This window comes from Giraffa tippelskirchi, chromosome 12 (assembly GCF_054371585.1).
Source record: "Giraffa tippelskirchi isolate mGirTip1 chromosome 12, T2T-mGirTip1v1.2.pri, whole genome shotgun sequence".
In the NCBI taxonomy this organism is placed as follows: Eukaryota; Metazoa; Chordata; class Mammalia; order Artiodactyla; family Giraffidae; genus Giraffa; species Giraffa tippelskirchi.
The window spans coordinates 15,335,141-15,354,037 of record NC_137286.1 but is presented as its reverse complement, the minus strand read 5'-3'; the positions used below and the strand labels follow the sequence as shown (position 1 = coordinate 15,354,037).

The 18,897-nt window shown below is 38.0% G+C and overlaps 1 protein-coding gene and 1 pseudogene across 21 annotated transcripts in view; both read right to left on the bottom strand.

Moving 5' to 3' along the window:
• The window catches only part of LOC145529023 (uncharacterized), a 1,122,255-nt gene that overhangs the window by 568,214 nt on the left and 535,144 nt on the right, over nucleotides 1–18,897 (bottom strand). Inside the window, exon 9 of one of the 21 annotated variants that reach the window (XM_081548503.1) lies at nucleotides 2,622–2,859. The exons of the other annotated variants lie outside the window; for them this stretch is intronic. The gene's annotated coding sequence lies outside the window, so the exon portion shown is untranslated. Of the gene's footprint in view, nucleotides 1–2,621; nucleotides 2,860–18,897 lie in introns of those variants that run through there. 21 annotated transcript variants of the gene reach the window in all.
• LOC145530053 (14-3-3 protein zeta/delta-like) lies at nucleotides 9,502–18,478 on the bottom strand (annotated as a pseudogene).

Sequence of the window (18,897 nt, the reverse complement as noted above, 5' to 3'; positions counted from 1 at the left end):
TAGACTCCGGGAGTTGGTGATGGACAGAGAGGCCTGGCGTGCTGCAATTCATGGGGTCGCAGAGAGTCGGACACGACTGAGTGACTGAACTGAACTGAACTGAACTAAGTATACATGTTGCTTTATTAGAGCTGCTGCAACTTATTACCACGACTTGATGGCTTAAAAGAATAAAATTAAAACCTCCTCTCACAGTTCTAGAGGCCAGAAGTCCAAAATTAGTGCTGGCAAGATTGACTGACTATTGATATTCTAGGGGAGAACTTGTCCAACAGATTTTCTCCAAGCCTCTGGTTGCTACAGGAATCCTTGGCATTTCTTGGTCTGTGGGCACATCACTCCAATCTCTGCCATCATTTTCACATGGCTTTATCCCCTGTGTCTCTAATAAAGATGTGTTTCATTGGATTTAGGCTCCACCTGGATTATTCAGGATGCTCTCATCTTGGGACCCTTACCTCAGTTACATCTGTGAAGACCCTTTTTACAAAAAATTCACAATCACAGGCACTGGGCATTAAAGTTAGGGCATATCTTTTTTTGTTGGGGTAGCGGCGGACACAATTCAACCCACTACTACATGTTTCATCACAAATTATTTTAAACTACTTTTTCTAATAAAATGAAATGTGTAAGAGTAAACACAGTACTATGTAGTATAAAACTATTTTTACTAGGATACTTTTCTCTATGAATTCTATGTATGAATCACCAACCAAATCAACTTGTCCTAATTGGTATTTCCATTGTCACACTCACAATACTGTTTCAGATACTTTTGAGTAACTGTTGCTGTAACTTGAAAGCTATATCCTTGAAAAAACGAAACAAAACACTGAGTTATGCTTTGAACACTCTACAGTCACCAAAGCCCTGGAGCTTCAAATGTGACGCTTACTATTCCCAAGGATGCAGTGACGTTAACGTCAAAGCAGAGGACACTGGAGAAGCAAGTGCTAACTCACAGACCTAAGAAACCATCTAACTTACTGGCACGCATGAGGAAAATGAACTGCTCGATATGCAAAACACTCTTATTTCACAATTTTACAGACAAATGAGCACGCGTGAGCATTCAACTTTTTGTGTGGCTTCTGTTTCTATTATTGTTCACACTGCTTTCAGTCATTAGACTGAAAAAAAAAAGTTAAAAAGAATTCAATGAGCTAATTAATTTATAATTTATCCCACACAAAACTTGGGAAATTTGGCTATTGTTAATGTCATTCACAAAGAATTGATTGTTTTTGGCTTCAACTAGCCAGACCCATTAAAATTTCTACTTGCATCTTCAAGTAAAACCACAGATTGGCCTTGGTTGTCAATAAAGCTTTTACTGACCCATGTAAACATCTGACAAAAATAAGGAATAAAATGAGTATTTCATAAAGCAATTGTTTTTAAGTAAGATTTCTCTTTACTCCGAGTTTAGGCTCACTGTTTTTATGTTAAACTATCTTTTTTCATTGAAAAGGTGATGACAGTAGATAGTAGTTGTGCTGATGGTGGTAGGTAGCTTCCTATAACTTTACTTGGTGAAAATACTTTATGACCCTTTCCCATTCTTTAATTTTAAATTATATTCAAATCTATAATATAAAAGCCACATTTATGTCATAAAATTATAAATTTAAATGAAGTGTTAAGGAATTATTACACTAACCTCCTAGAATTGGTATAAGGATTAATGAGTTCATATCTGTAGTATGCTTAGAACAATAATTAACACATAAGAAGCACTATATATGTTTGTGTTTATTACTGTTATGAAGACTTGAAAAAGTTGAAAACCACTAGTGAATCCTCAGATTTCCTGACTGAAATACACATTACCAGGTGTTTTTTCATTTTTCTTTCTTCTTTAAAAGCCCCCAGAAAAGTTCTTATGTTTTTGGCTATTTTATCAGTAATCTGTGTTGGCACATAATGGTACAGGAGAAAACTCCAGGAGATTTTTACAAAGTTAAGGCTTCTATTATTTAACAGAACAAATTTAACGTATTACTTAGCACAATAATTACTTTTAAAACAATAAAATGAATGCAGTTGTATGAGTTTATGGCTCTCAAGGCAGATCCAATTTCTTGAAATAAAATATATACTTAAAAACAGAATTGGTTCAGCTATACATTAAAATGAAACAGCATAGTACCTCTGGCTCTCTGAATTCTAATCATCTTGGCTTCTATGAAAAGATAATTGAATTTCTTATCTAAATATTGGATATTCCTTACCAACTAACTGAAAGTCAAAATTCTTTTCTGGATAAAACTTTAAATCACCAGGTATGATCCCGGGTTAATGACTCCAAGGACCACTATAAATTATATATTAAAATAACTTTCAGATGATCTCAGTTACTTTTAAAAGTGTGAATGCGAAAATCCATATTTCAAAATCAAGCAATTGTTCAAAAGCTAGTATATAAATTAGAATTGACTAGTTCTCAATTTCTAGTTGAGAGCCACCAAATTTTTACCATCATGAGATTATTTAAGTTGAAGTCATTTACACCTTGAAACTGTTATTTTAAAATCGCAGATGATACAGTTTGAACTGTACAACTATAAATATTCCATACATTTCCAAATGTGTAAATAAATGAAGACCACCTATATGTGAACAAGCAAAGGCCTTTTATTCAGAACTAGTCTACTAACATCACTTGCATGGCAGGATTTCAAGGCAGTCAAGAAAGTATAAAAACTTTAAAGTGGAAAAAAGAGAAGCCTTCTGCTATACCCTGATGGGAAGTTGTCAGAAGAATCTGGAGACAGGTCAGCTTAGAAGGGCACCATATGTTATTGGTTCGTGAAGCGTGTTTGGTTTTCTCTGGTTGATCTGAAGTTAGAAGCAGGGCTAAAATCAGAGAAGTGGCAGTTATTGATCAAGGTTTGTCTTTTGGGGCTGATTGCTATAGAGGGTGCCATTTGGCTTCCTTTCCTGGTTGCCTAGGAGGATGTGGGTCAGAGTCCTATGCCTTATTTATAGCCTGGCCATATTTCATTTGCATATTCAATCTCTCACAAACATAAACATATTTTATTATAAAATTATTTCTTCTATAAAGTCCAATATTAATCTGTAGTAAAAGCTGTCCATTATTAAAACTCTCTGATATTTATTTATATCTCATCTACCAATTAAAATGTAATGTAAGGTATGAATTTTCATAGATCAAATCTTCCAAGGCATGTCAGAGATTTCCCCCCAACATTTCATAATATAAAAAGCCAAGGCTGTTAATCACTCAATAAATACAGGCATACCTCAGAGACATTGCAAGTTCAGTTTCAGACTGCCACAATAAAGCAGATATTGCAATAAAGCAAGTCATACAAATTTTTTTTATTTCCCAGTGCATAAAAAAGTTATGTCTACACTATACGGTAGTCTATTAAGTGTGGTATAGTAATTCGTCTAAAAAGCAGTGCACAGACCTTAATTTAAAAATACTGTATGGCTAAGAGATGCTAAACATTATCTGACAACTCAGGATTGTCACAAACTTTCAATTTGTGAAAAATGAGTATGCTGCTGCTGCTGCTAAGTCGCTTCAGTCGTGTCCAACTCTGTGCGACCCCATAGACGGCAGCCCATCAGGTTCCGCCATCCCTGGGATTCTCCAGGCAAGAACACTGGAGTGGGTTGCCCTTTCCTTCTCCAGTGCATAAAAGGGAAAAGTGAAAGCGAAGTCGCTCAGTTGTGTCCGACTCTTAGCGACCCCATGGACTGTAGCCTACCAGGCTCCTCCATCCATGGGATTTTCCAGGCAAGAGTACTGGAGTGGGGTGCCATTGCCTCCTCCCGTAAAATGAGTATATGTGAAGTATAATAAAGCAAAGTACAATTAAAAAACTAAACATTTAAAACATGGTTCAGAAAGTTATCATCCATATAGCCCCTAATTAGTCATTCTTTGCAACTTAGACTGGTTACAAATCCATATGCTTAGGACAGGATTCTTCATATTCTGCTCTGACACCAGATTAGAACACTCTGTGACCCCAATGAGATCACTGACCTACTGGACTCTTGGTCTTCTCTGACTGCTGCAATTACTACCAACATCCTGGCTTTAGCAAAAAAGACCCGTGTATTCTATAAAGATCTAAAAATTCTACTGGCTTTATTGTCTAGTATTTATTTCTTAAAGATATTCTAGGATACTCACATGTTGATTCCTTACCAATGAATAAGACAATTTTTGGATTCTATATGAGCTGTACTACAGTTATTTTGTTAGAATAACTAAAATCTCAAAGCATTGTAAATCAATAAATACAACAAAGCAGAACAGTATATCTTAAAATCAGTCTCATTTCTAAAGCATTTCCTGAAAGTATGAGAAAAACTTGATGAAAGCATTTTCATGAGAAAAAATTTGATTAAAGTATTTTCTAAGCTAACTGCTACACCAAAAAGTATAAATGTACTTCCTTAATATTAAAATTAAAGTTAGGAAAAAGTAAAAAAAAAAAAATTGAGAGTTCATGTTCCTAGGGTTTCTTTCTTTCCACCTATACCAATTTAATATACACATTCTTCATAATTGTGCTTGGATTGTTCATAAAGATTTCATAAGATATTAAATACTTTAATTAAATACCTTAGATATTAAACATCTTATTTAAAACAAACTAGCCACCATCTCAAGTTATTCCACTGTTCACAGCTTTTATAGAACAGGCATGTTAGATAAGTCTCAAAGAAATAAAAAAGTAAAAAGGATTTTTTGGCTTTTCTGAAGCATTTGCTTTAATTTTCTGTTTGATATACATTTGGATATCAAGCAATTCATTGTAAGGCAACTTTCATGTACAATTGTGCTTAGGTTGCTTAAAATATATAAGTGCAAAAAATAAAGTGTTACATAACTAATGAAAGTAAACAACAGATAACTTTTAAACAATGGAATATGAATAATTTCTGCCCTTCTCTAGGCAAAACTGGATCACAACTTTGTCTAAAGAAACACTTCCACAACTATTGTCAAATGTATGCATACCGAGATTGTGTGCTCCACGATCCAATATACAAGAATCAACTCAAAATGGATTAAAGACTTGAATATGAGACCTGGAACCATATTACTTCTAGAAGAAAACAGATGAAAAGCTCCTTGACACTGGTCTTGGTGATGATTTTATGGATTTAATACCAAAAGCAGGAATAAACAAGGTTCCAAATAGGAAAAGGAGTACGTCAAAGCTGTTTATTGTCACCCTGCTTATTTAACTTATATGCAGAGTACATCATGAGAAACGCTGGGCTGGAAGAAACACAAGCTGGAATCAAGATTGCCGGGAGAAATATCAATAACCTCAGATATGCGGATGACACCACCCTTATAGCAGAAAGTGAAGAAGAACTAAAGAGCCTCCTGATGAAAGTGAAAGAGGAGAGTGAAAAAGTTGGCTTAAAGCTCAACATTCAGAAAACTAAGATCATGGCATCTGGTCCCATTACTTCATGGGAAATAGATGGGGAAACAGTGGAAACAGTGTCAGACTTTATTTTTGGGGGCTCCAAAATCACTGCAGATGGTGACTGCAGCCATGAAATTAAGAGACGCTTACTCCTTGGAAGGAAGGTTATGGCGAACCTAGATAGCGTATTTAAAAGCAGAGACATTACTTTGCCAACAAAAGTCCGTCTAGTCAAGGCTATGGTTTTTCCAGTGGTCATGTATGGATGTGAGAGTTGGACGGTGAAGAAAGCTGAGCACCGCAGAACTGATGCTTTTGAACTGTGGTGTTGGAGAAGACTCTTGAGAGTCCCTTGGACTGCAAGGAGATCCAATCAATCCATCCTAAAAGAGATCAATCCTGGGTGTTCATTGGAAGGTCTGATGTTGAAGCTGAAACTCCAATACTTTGGCCACCTCATGCGAAGAGTTGACTCATTGGAAAAGACCCTAATGCTGGGTAGGATTGGGGGCGGGAGGAGAAGGGGACGACAGAGGATGAGATGGTTGGATGGCATCACCGACTCAATGGACATGGGTTTGGGTAGACTCTGGGAGTTGGTGATGGACAGAGAGGCCTGGCGTGCTGCAATTCATGGGGTCGCAAAGAGTCGGACACGACTGAGCGACTGAACTGAACTACATCACAGCAAAGGAAACTATCAACAAAATGAAAAAGCAGCCATTAGAATGGGAAAAAATATTTGCAAATCATATATCTGATAAAGGGTTAATATCCAAAACATATAAAGAACACATATAGCTCAATAGCAAAAAAAAAAAGACAAATTATCTGATTAAGAAATGGGCAGAGGATCTGAAGGGCAGAGGATCTGAATAGACATTTTTCCAAAGAAGGCATACAGATGGCCAACAGATCCATGAAATTGTTCTTGACATCATAATTATTAGAGAAAACTGAATGTATGGCAAAAACCACCACAATATTTTATTAGTCTCCAATTAAAATAAATAAATAAATAAAAATTTAAAAAATTAAAAGTTATCACCTCATCTTATAACTGCTAAAATGTTTATTATCAAAAAGATAAGAAATAACAAGTGTTCATGAGGATATAGAGAAAAGGTAACCATTGTGCTCTGTTAGTGGAAATGTAAACTGGTATAACTACTAGGGAAAACAGCATGGAGGTTTCTCAAAAAATTAGAAATGCAACTAACATACGATCTAGAAATTCCACTTTCAGATATTAATCCAAAGGAAACAAAACACTAACTTGAAAATTTATCTGCACTTCCAGGCTCATTGCAACATTATTTATAATAGTCAAGACATGGAAGGAAACTAAGTGTCCATCAGTGGATAAATGAATGAAGAAAATATGGAAATATGTATATATACAATGGAATATTACTTAGCTATAAAAAAGAAGAAAACCTTGCAACAACATGGACAGAACTTGAGAACATCATGCTAAGTGAACTAAATCAGACAGAGAAGGACATACTGTACAATGTCACTTATACGTAGATGCCAAAAAACAAGAATAAGGAAAAAAATGAATGCACGGATACAGAGAACAGGTTGGTGGTTTCCAAAGGCGGGGGTTAGGGGGATGGGTGAAATGGATGAAGGGCATCAAAAGATACAAATCCAGTTATAAAATAAATAAGTCATGGGATATAATGCACAGCATGGAAACTATAGTTAATGATATGGTATAGGCATATCTTGTTTTACAGCACTTGAATTTGCTGCACTTGACAAATATTACATTTTTTCTGTTTTATACTTGTTTTGGGGGGTTTGTTTGTGGTTTTTTTTGTAACACTATATTTAAAATGGATTACCAACAAGGATGTAGTATACAGCATAGGAAACTCTGCTCAATGTTATGTGGTAGCCTGGATAGGGGAGAAGGCAATGGCACCCCACTCCAGTACTCTTGCCTGAAAAATCCCATGGATGGAGGAGCCTGGTAGGCTGCAGTCCATGGGGTCGCTAAGAGTCGGACACGACTGAGCGACTTCACTTTCACTTTTCGCTTTCATGCACTGGAGAAGGAAAGGGCAACCCACTCCAGTGTTCTTGCCTGGAGAATCCCGGGGACGGCGGAGCCTGGTGGGCTGCCGTCTATGGGGTCGCACAGAGTCGGATACGACTGAAGCGACTTAGCAGCAGCAGCAGCAGCAGCAGCAGCAGCAGCCTGGATAGGAGGGGAGTTAAGGGGGAAATCAGTTCAGTTCAGTCAGTTCAGCATTCCTAGGGCCCACCTGACTTCTCATTCCAGGATGTCTGGCTCTAGGTGGGTGATCACACCATCGTGGTTATCTGGGTCATTAAGATCTTTTTTGTATAGTTCTGTGTATTATTGCCATCTCTTCTTCATATCTTCTGCTTCTGTTAGGTCCCTACCATTTCTGCCCTTTATTGTGCCCATCTTTGCATGAAATGTTCCCTTAGTATCCCTAATTTTCTTGAAGAGATCTCTAGACTTTCCATTCTATTGTTTTCCTCTATTTCTTTGCATTGATCACTGAAGAAGGCTTTCTTATGTCTCCTTGCTTTTCTTTGGAGTTCTGCATTCAAATGGGTATATCTTTCTTTTCTCCTTTGCCTTTCTCAGCTATTGTAAGACATCCTCAGGCAACCATTTGCCTTTTTGCATTTCTTTTTCTTGGGGATGGTCTTGATTCCTGCCTCCTGTACAATGTCACGAACCTCCATCCATAGTTCTTCAGGCACTCTGTCTATCTGATCTAATCACTTGAATCTATTTCTCATTTCCACTGTATAATTGTAAGGGATTTGATTTAGGTCATACCTGAATGGTCTGACTCATTGGAAAAGACCCTGATGCTGGGAAAGATTGAGGGCAGGAGTAGAAGGGGACTACAGAGGATGAGATGGCGGGATGGCATCACCGACTCGATGGACATGAGTTTGGGTGGACTCAGGGAGTTGGTGATGGACAGGGAGGCCTGGTGTGCTGTGGTTCATGAGGTCGCAAAGAGTCAGACACAACTGAGCGACTGAACTGAACTGAAGTATAGTATAAACATAACTTTTATATGCTCTGGGAAACCAAAAAATTTGTGTGACACAATATTGTCAGTTAAGTTGCTCAGTCGTGTCTGACTCTTTGCGACCCCAAGGACTGCAGCACTCCAGGCTTCCCTGTCCATCACCAACTCCTGGAGCTTGTTCAAACTCATGTCCATCCAGTCTTCCATTGAGTTGGTGATTCCATCCAACCACCTCATCCTCTGTTGTCCCCTTCTCCTCCTGCCTTCAATCTTTCCCAGAATCAGGGTCTTTTCCAAGGAGTCAGTTCTTCACATCACTATATTGTAATGTTCACTTTATTGTTGTGGTCTAGAACTGAGCCGACAAAAACTCTAAGACATGCCTGTATTGTATACTTGAAAATTACTAAGAGAGTACAAGTTCTCAACACAAGAAAAAAAAAAAACTATATATGGTGAGGGATGTCAACTAGATTTATTGTGGTAAATGTTTTACAATATATACACATATCAAATTGCTATGTTGTACACCAATTGATGTTTAATATCAATTATATCTCAATTTAAAAAATCTAATTGATAATAACCAAATGATAAAATACTTAAGAAAATGTAGTAAAGGTCCAAAACCTATAGAAGAAACAACAAAACCTTATTAAAGCAAGATAAACTATCTTGTTAAAATAAGAGCTGAATAACTGGAAAAGCAAATCAGGTCTGAATGTACAATTAAAAAATAAGAAAGAGAAAGAAAGAAAAGGTAAATTTCTAAATATTAACTGACTCTATTCCCCTAACATTAAGCAAAAAATTTATGGGAAAAAAATAGAAATTGAAATAAAATTAATATACACTTGTCAAAAAAATCTATTTGTGGGTCAGTATGGATAACAAAGGTGTAAATTTCAAAATGTGATAGATAAGAGCTGGGAGGCTGGGTAAGTTGCCCTTCCTTCTCCTGCTTCAACACTTGGGCATCCAGTGTTCACAATGTCAAGTCACCTCTCACGCCTCTCATGTTAGGCACGCCTAACATGCCTAGCATGTCACCATGCTATCTTTTTGTGATTCTTAAATGTATCAAGTTCAGCAATGGCATCATCAAAAGCTGACAATCTTTCAACAGATTAATAAATAAAGAAAACAAGGTATACATATATAATAGAATAGTATTCAGCCATTAAAAAGAGGGAAATTCTACCATTTGTAACAATATGGATGGACCTTGAAGGCATTGTGCTAGTGAAATAGTTACACTGAGAAAGAAAAAAAAATATACATATATATATATTTTATATATATATATCTCACTTACATGTGAAATCTAAAATACATTCATAGAAACAGAGTCAGACTTGTGGTTGCTAGGAGGAGGGTAATTGAGTTAAGATGGTTAAATGGTACAAACCTCCAGTTATAAGATAAACAACATATATTTATTTTCTAACATGTTGTCTAATCTACAACATGATGACTATAGTTAATATTGTATTGTGTATTTGAAAGTTGCAAGAGAGTAAATCTTAAAAGTTCTCATCACAAGGAAAAAAAGTATAACTATGTGAGGTGATAAATGTTAGCTCACCTTATCGTGGTAATCATTTTGCAGCATATGCATTTTTCAAAACTTCATGTTGTACACCTTAACAGATAGTGTAATATGTCAATTATATTTCAATGAAAACTGTAGGGGAAAAAAGCTCTCTTTGCAAGAAAGCAGTTTTTCTCCAGGAAATTTAGAATTGCACAGTAGAACACAGAGAATTTACAGCCCAGACCCAATACAATAGGATGTTTTTGGTTGCATTTTCTTTTTCAACTTGAAAAACTTCTTGATAAGCTTGCTGTGACTGATCCATAATCCTTTCTTTTTGTCACCAGCAGTAACCTGAACCAAGTAACAGTAGTAGTCTCCTTTCATTTTCAAGTAAATGACTTTGCTCTGGGCTTGTGAAACACTAGGGATATTTTTTTTTTTTTCAAAAGAGACAGTAAATCACTTGCAGATATCTCAGAGCTCACTGTCACCTTTCTCTCTGCTTTCTCAAGCCATTGGAACCTTCCCTCATTTTCTCAGCACTTGAGACAACCCTCCAAGATGATCTATGTGCTCCTGCAACATTTTCATAAGCACTGAGAGAAGATGAATTCAGCTTCTTGTTCAGACTTCATGAAGGCAGCCATGTCAACATATCACTCAGCTTGCTTGCCCAGTTTGGCTTTTGCACCAGCATATTTTCAACTGTGACTGGAAGTTTGAGCCAGAGGTGGGTCATAGTGGATAGAGAGGGGTTCTGCTATCTCTGAGCATTGGCAGTGGCAAGGCTGAAATTGTCCCTGGATCCTGCTACTCACAGATTCTACCTTCAATTTGTAGCAAAGTGAATATGAAAGAAATAATAATTGTATTACGTCCTCATCCTTCAATTCATCAGAGCAGCTTCTTTTTCCTTGTGGAAGAGAATTCCAAACTGAACCCATGAACTCTTGCAAAAATTGAACTTAGAAAATGATAAATATTTATCCCATCACCAACCTTTTCAGTAAAATTCTCTAGTCTTTTACAGAGTTTGGGAATAATTCTTAGTTATTCAGGTGACTGCCTTGGGTATCTCTGCTTCCTTCTAAATCACTGTTACCAAAAGTATAGTATTTGAATAAAAATCAGCTTCTTCTCTATCTACATTTTTCTTTTAAAAATCCTTGAAACCTCTGTAGTTACAACAGCTGTATATAATACAACAAAGGTATAATTATGTATTAGCATTGTCTCTAATTAACTATATAGCTTAATTCTTAAATTTACCTATGCCACAGAAAGAATGTTGCCTGTTACATCAATAAACAATAGATGTTACAACCATCAAGCCATTGGCCACTGCAACAGCCCCCACCATCTGAGGGGATTCAGTTTGGAGAAAGGAGGATACTAGCCCTAGATAGTTCAGGTGCAAATCAAAGGAATGATTTCAATGAGTTTAGACTCTTGCATCTCTCATGCATCATAAAGTGCTAAATTCATGAACTTGAGATGCCTGGTGTTTCTTTAATAGTAATCTTTCTATGTTATGACTACCTGGTTTTTTTTATTTGTTCTTTTAGCAAAATTTCTGTATATTCTGGCTCCTCCCTCACCTCTTCAGAACAGTCCCTCAGGGCTATCTGAGACTCCTCTCCTGAGCTTAAGTTCTCAGTATCTCTGCCAAATAAAACATAATTCTTAAGTTTTAGGTTGTGCACATTTTTTTTTAGTCAACACCTATTTAATGCAAAAATTTCCAAAAATTGAATGTTTTTCTTAAAAGTAACTTGCACTGTGGTTTACTACCTTATGTTAGAAGAATAAGCAAAACTTAAATCTTTTCAAATATATAATTTCAACATGATAATTTAGCAAAATGTGGCATGATAATTTGAAATTAACATGTAACTTGTAATTTTATACATTAAAAATGGACAAAATATTTGATAACTTTTTGAATCTATTCTAGTAAAGCCAACTGTGTTAATGATTAAAGTTAGATATATTAAAAAGACAAAAAAAAAAAGAGCCCATTTAGCTGTCCAGAAAAGAATCATTATCACAAAACCAAATCATCAAAAACCACAATAATGAGCCTCAAGTAGAACTTACTGTATTATGCTGCAGTATTTCTCCTTAAAACAAATGAAATTGCATATATATCATAGACCCTTCCTGTAAGTTATTAAGTTATTGCTTTGTATCATGATGATAAGTAAAGTAAGTGAAAGTCATTCAGTCGTGTCTGACTCTTTGTGACCCCATAAACTATACAGTCCCTGGAATTTTCCAGGCAGAATACTGGAGTGGGTAGCGTTTCCCCTCTCCAGTGTATCTTCCCAACCTAGCAATCGAACCAGGGTCTCCTACATTGCAGGCAGATTCTTTACCAGCTGAGCTACTATGGAAGCCCCTAGTTTAAGCCCTTTATAGACTATAAGCTCCTGATTTCCCTTAGAGCAAGTACTTTTGAAGGCTTTCCATCATAAACTATTTCTCTGTCCTTTTGAGATATAAATTTTCTCCTAGCCTTTTGCCCATTTTACAACTCAATAATGTCTTTCTCAAGGATCTGGGAATCATCCCTTTGCAATTTAATCATCAAGAAAGTCAAGTATCCTAACTCCCAGTCTTTGTGGGAAGATAGAAGTCTATCTTTGATAAGTACCATTGGCAAACACAGATGGCCTAACACACTGAACAACCTCCTCTGAAGTCCTCCAATACTTTTCCATCAACTCAGCAGAGGACTTAAAAATCCTCTGGCCTCTGTTTCCCAGGGTTGGGTTAAATCCTTCTACCCTATTGCAACAGCCTTGAATAACACCTTTCTTTCCTGTTTAACTCTGTCCAGCATAAGTTTTCTTTGACATTGTCTATAGAATTTTTCACTTTATCCAAGAAATGTATTCATTAACTGCCAACTATTTGCAAGATCCTATCTTGGGCACTATCAAAATGAATGTTCCCCCTTAGAGGTTATATTTGAACGTAAATACAGAGGGTCTTAATCAAGACTACAATTTAGAACAAGTTTTTCTCCAGTGTTTTCAGATTCTTTTTATTACCTTCTCTAGCTAAAATGCCAGAGAAGGCAAAGGCACCCCACTCCAGTACTCTTGGCTGGAAAATCCCATGGATGGAGGAGACTGGTAGGCTGCAGTCCATGGGGTTGCTGAGAGTCGGACAAGACTGAGCGACTTCACTTTCACTTTTCACTTTCATGCATTGGAGAAAGAAACGGCAACCCACTCCAGTGTTCTTGCCTGGAGAACCCCAGGGACGGGGGAGCCTGGTGGGCTGCCGTCTATGGGGTCGCACAGAATCGGACACAACTGAAGCGACTTAGCAGCAGCAGCTAGCTAAAATGAGTGCATTTTCCCTCCTTCCAGGTACTTCAGAAAAACACATGGAGTTTCAGAATGAAAAAAAAAGTTCAAATCCTCTAGTCTAACTGATGTGTTTTCTTAAAAGTGTTATGGCTTTAGATTTTATATTTAGGTCTATAATCCATTTTGTGTTAATATTTTATACAATGCAAGTTTAAGATTAGACTTGTTTTTGGCACAGAAGTATCCAATTATTCTGGGCTACTTCTTGAAAGCAATGACCCTGTCTCCAGTTAACTGCCTTTGTGTTTTTGTCAAATATTGACTTTTCATATTTATGAGTCTAATTCTAGACTCCTTCGATTCCACTGATTTGCTTAACTTTATACCAATATCTCAGTCTTGATGTTGTAGCTTTACAATAAACCTTGAAATCAGGTTGTATTAGCCATTCATTTCTTTTCTTTATTAAGCATCTTTAAATTTGGGGGTGACATGTATTTCTGAAGGTCCCTAGAGAAAGAGGATAAAGCAAAGCTATCTAGATATGAGAAGACATTTTTGGACTAAGCCATTTTGTGATCTAATGGTGGCCACAATGCTTGTCCTTGAACAGGTCTCAGCAATTAATGATACTAAGGGAACAAAAGAGTGCAGAAACATTGCCTGTTTTCATACAAGGAAAGTTGTTCTCCAGTCATTCAACTGAGTCCCACTCTTTGAAACCCCATGGACTGCAGCACATCAGGCTTTCCTGTCTACACTATCTCCCCATGTTTGCTCAAACTAATGTCCATTGACTAGGGGATGCCATCCAACCAACTCACCTTTGTTGCCTCCTGCCCTCAATCTTTTCCAGCATCTGGGTCTTTTTCAATAGTTGGCTTTTCCCATAAGGTGGCCAAAGTGTTGGAGCTTCAGTTTCAGCATTAGTCCTTACAATGATTATTCAGGATAGATTTCCTTTAGGATTGACTGGCTTGATCTCCTTGCTGTCCCACACCACAGTTTGAAAGCATCATTTCTTTGATACTCAGTCTTTTCTTTGGTACTTAGTCTTCTTTATGATCCAATTCTCACATCTGTACATGACCACTGGAAAAACCATAGCTTTGACTAAATGTAACTTTGTCGGTAAAGTAATGTCTCTGCTTTTTAATATGCTGTCTACTTGTGTCACAACTTTTCTTCAAAGGTGAAAATGTCTTTTAATTTCCTCAGTCTTCAGGCACTCTCTCAGATCTAATCCCTTGAATCTATTTGTCACTTCCACTGTATAATCACAAGGAATTTGATTTAGGTCATACCTGAATGGCCTAGTGGCCTTCCCTACTTTCTTCAATTAAAGTCTGAATTTTGCAATAAAGAGTTCATGATTTGAGCCACACTCAGCTCCGGGTCTTGCTTTTGCTGACTGTATAGAGCTTCTCCAACTTTGGTTGCAAAGAATATAATCAATCTGATTTCAGTATTGACCCTCTGGAGATGTCCATGTGTAGAGTCATCTCTTGTGTTGTTGGAAGAGGGTGTTTGCTATGACCCATGCGTTCTCTTGGCAAAACTCTTTTAGCCTTTGCCCTGCTTCATTTTGTACTCCAAGGCCAACCTTGCCTATTACTCCAGGTATCTCCTGCCTTTCTAGTGTTGTATTCCAGTCCCCTATGATGAAAAGGACTTTTTTTTTTTTTTTGGTGTTAGTTCTAGAAGATCTTGTAGGTCTTCACAGAACCATTCAACTTCAGGTTCTTCGGCATTAGTGATTGGGGCACAAACTTGGATTACTGTGATACTGAATGGTTTGCCTTGGAAATGAACAGAGATCATCTTGTCATTTTTGAGATTGCACCCAAGTACTGCATTTCAGACTCTTTTGTTGACTATGAGGGCTACATCATTTCTTCTAAGGGATTCTTGCCCACAGTAGTAGATAAAATGACCATCTGAATTAAATTCGCCTGTCCCCATCCACTTTAGTTCACTGATTCCTAAATATCTGATTTAGGACACTGATTCCTAAAATGTCTGTGTTCACTCTTGCCACTTTTTGTTTGACCACTTCCAATTTACCTTGACTCACGGACCTAACATTCCAGTTTCCTATGCAATATTGTTCTTTACAGTATTGGACTTTACTTTCACCACCAGACACAGCCACAACTGGGTGTTTTTTCCACATTATCTAAGCCTCTTCATTCCTTCTGAAGCTATTTCTCTGCTCTTCTCAAGTAGCATATTGGACACCTATTAACCTGGGGGGATTCATCTTTCAATTCATCTTTTTGCCTTTCGTACTGTTCATGGGGCTCTCTCTCAAGGCAAGAATGCTCCAGTGGACCACGTTTTGTCAGAACTCAGACACACAAAAAATAATATTGAGAGTGTTATTCACTCAGTTGTGCCTCACTCTTTGAGACCCATATGGACTGTAGCCTGCCAGCCTCCTCTGTCCATGAGATTCTTGAGGCAAGAATACTAGTAAGTAAGCCATGCAGTTTCCACGCTTACTCCTTGGAAGGAAAGTTATGATGAACCTAGACAGCATATTAAAAAGCAGAGACATTACATTGGCAACAAAGGTCTGTCTAGTCAAGGCTATGGTTTTTCCAGTGGTCATGTATGGATGTGAGAGTTGGACTGTGAAGAAAGCTGAGCACCGAAGAATCGATGCTTTTGAACTGTGGTGTTGGAGAAGACTCTTGAGAGTCCCTTGGACTGCAAGGAGATCCAACCAATCCATCCTAAAGGAGATCAGTCCTGGGTGTTCATTGGAAGGACTGATGTTGAAGCTGAAACTCCAATATTTTGGCCACCTGATGTGAAGAGCTGACTCATTGGAAAAGACCCTGATGCTGGAAAAGATTGAGGGCAGGAGGAGAAGGGGACGACAGAGGATGAGATGGTTAGATGGTGTCACCGACTCAATGCACGTGAGTTTGGGTAAACTCCGGGAGCTGGTGATGGACAGGGAGGCCCGGTGTGCTGCAGTTCATGGGGTCGCAAAGAGTTGGACACGACTGAGTGACTGAACTGAACTGAAGTATTAGTTGCTCAGTCGTGCCAGACTCTTTGCAACCCCATGGACTGAAGCCCATTAGGCTCCTCTGTCCATGAGATTTTCCAAGCAAGGATACTGGACTAGGTTTCCATTTCCTTCTCCAGGGGATCTTCCCAACCCAGGATCAAACCTGCGTCTCCTGCACTGCAGGTAGATTCTTTACCAACCGAGCTACAAGGGAAGAGTGGGCTGCTATTTCGTTCTCCAGGGTATCTTCCTGACCCAGGGATTGAACCAGGATCTCCTGCATTGTAGGTGGATTCTTTACCATCTGAGCCACCAGGGAAGCCCTTAATAATGGTAAAGATAATATTAATATATCAGTTGTAAAGACTCCCAGTTCTGTTTCAGTGGTAAAGATTAGCCTGAAGTGCTCAACCACCAAACAACTGAAACTGAAGGAAGGATGATGGGATCTCTTCTGACCCTCATGATTTCAATAAACTAAAGCTTAGACTCTGAATATGAGTTTTTCATGAAGGTGTATGCTTGTGTGTGCTCAGTCATGTCCAACTCTGTGACCCCATGGACTGTAGCCCACCAGGCTCCTCTGTCCATGGAATTTTCTAGGCCAGAATATTAAAGTGGGTTGCCATTTCCTACTCCTGGGGATCTTCCCAACCCAGGCTTCACACCCATGTTTCTTGCATTGGCAGACGGATTCTTCACCACTGTGCCACCTGAGAAGCCAGAGTGTATGTGTACTCTTAGCTTAAAACTCCCCCAACTTTGTTGTTCAGGGAGACACCACTTGAGAAAGATCCCTGGTGCTCTTGTTTGTTGCAAGTAACAAGGCCTCCCTTCTCATAATCTTTCACTTAGTTGTCTTTTGACTCAACACCCATAAAGAGCCAAACCCCATTTTGTAATAACAGTCCCTTAGCATTACAATATGAATTTTAAAATCTGCTTGACAGTTTCTACCGAAATAAATCTGCTCAGATTTTAACTGTAATTTTGTTGACAATATTGATCTTTCTGGCCATGAAAATGATATCTCTCTCCATTTATTTAGATTTTCTTTAATTTCTCTAAGTAACATTTTATAGTTTTAATGTATATATCTTATATATTGTCAGATTTATCTCTAAGTATTGAATAACTTTGATACTATAAGTGGCATAGTTTTTTATTCCAGTGTGTGACTATTTATTGCTAGGATATCAAAATACAATTATTCTTATGAATTGACCTTGTTCCTGAAAACATATTTACTAGCTTTAATATAAAGCTGGATAGAAATAGTGACAAACATCCTTGATTTCTGTCATAGAGGAAAGCATTCCATCCTGATCACTGGGGAAAAGCTTTCCTTCTTTCATCAAGATGTTTTGTGTTAGCAGTAGGATTTTTGTAGATGTCTTTATCAAATTGAAGTAAGTCTCCTTCAATTCCCAGTTAGCTGATAGCTTTATCAGCAGGCATGTTGGATTTTTATCAATTGCATTAATTTGAATCCTTTCTTGATAAAGTCAGGAAATAAATTCACACCCAACCAACACTCACACACACATAAGTGAACAAAATAAAAATAACTATTTTTACCTTGTAGTGTCTTTTTTTTCATTCTGCTTAAGGCCCTAACACTAACTCCTGTTACTCCTGGGTCTCTGTATCATACTTGTCCTGTCCATTTCAATCTAATACCACATTCTGTCCCCTCACTTTTCATTTGCCCTCAGAACACGTATTAATAGGCACTCGTCACTCTGACTACTGCTGAAGCCAAGAACAAGTATCATACCTTTATGTCTGTCATTGTCCAGAACCACTGTTTTCTCAACCTGCCCTGTTCCATTTGCCCCATAGCCTGACCTAAATAAGCCTAGCTAAATTGTAAAAATTTTGATAACATCAATAAAATATAATGATATTAGGAATTCTTTTAATTTTGAGAGAGAACACTTATATAGTTTAGGCAAGCAGGAAGAAAGGATACTAGAAGACAACCTCAGGGGAAAAGAAGTGTTTTTCAACTGATACAATATAATTTAGTGTAACTTTTTACCTTTTGTAAGTGAACCAAGTAGGACCCTGTGGGGCTCCTGGTCATGAAAGCCTTTTTGTGCCCCCGCTCCACTGTTCCTTGTTTGTAGGAGGCAGACTCCAGCCTCCATGCTGCTAAGCTGCTGCTGCTGCTGCTGCTGCTAAGTCGCTTCAGTTGTGTCCGATTCTGTGCGACCCCATAGACGGCAGCCCACCAGGCTCCGCCGTCCCTGGGATTCTCCAGGCAAGAACACTGGAGTGGGTTGCCATTTCCTTCTCCAGTGCATGAAAGGGAAAAGTGAAAGTGAAGTCGCTCAGTCATGTCCGACTCTTAGCGACCCCATGGACCGTAGCCTACCAGGCTCCTTCGTCCATGGGATTTTCCAAGCAAGAGTACTGGAGTGGGGTGCCATTGCTTTCTCGGCCAGCCTCCTTGACCTACCCTAATTCCCAGTAGGTAGATTCAGACAGTTGTTAATCAGGGAAGGGAAGGGATGCAGAGACAAGGGAGGATCGGCCAAGAAACAATAGTGCAGTCTTGGGGCAGGGT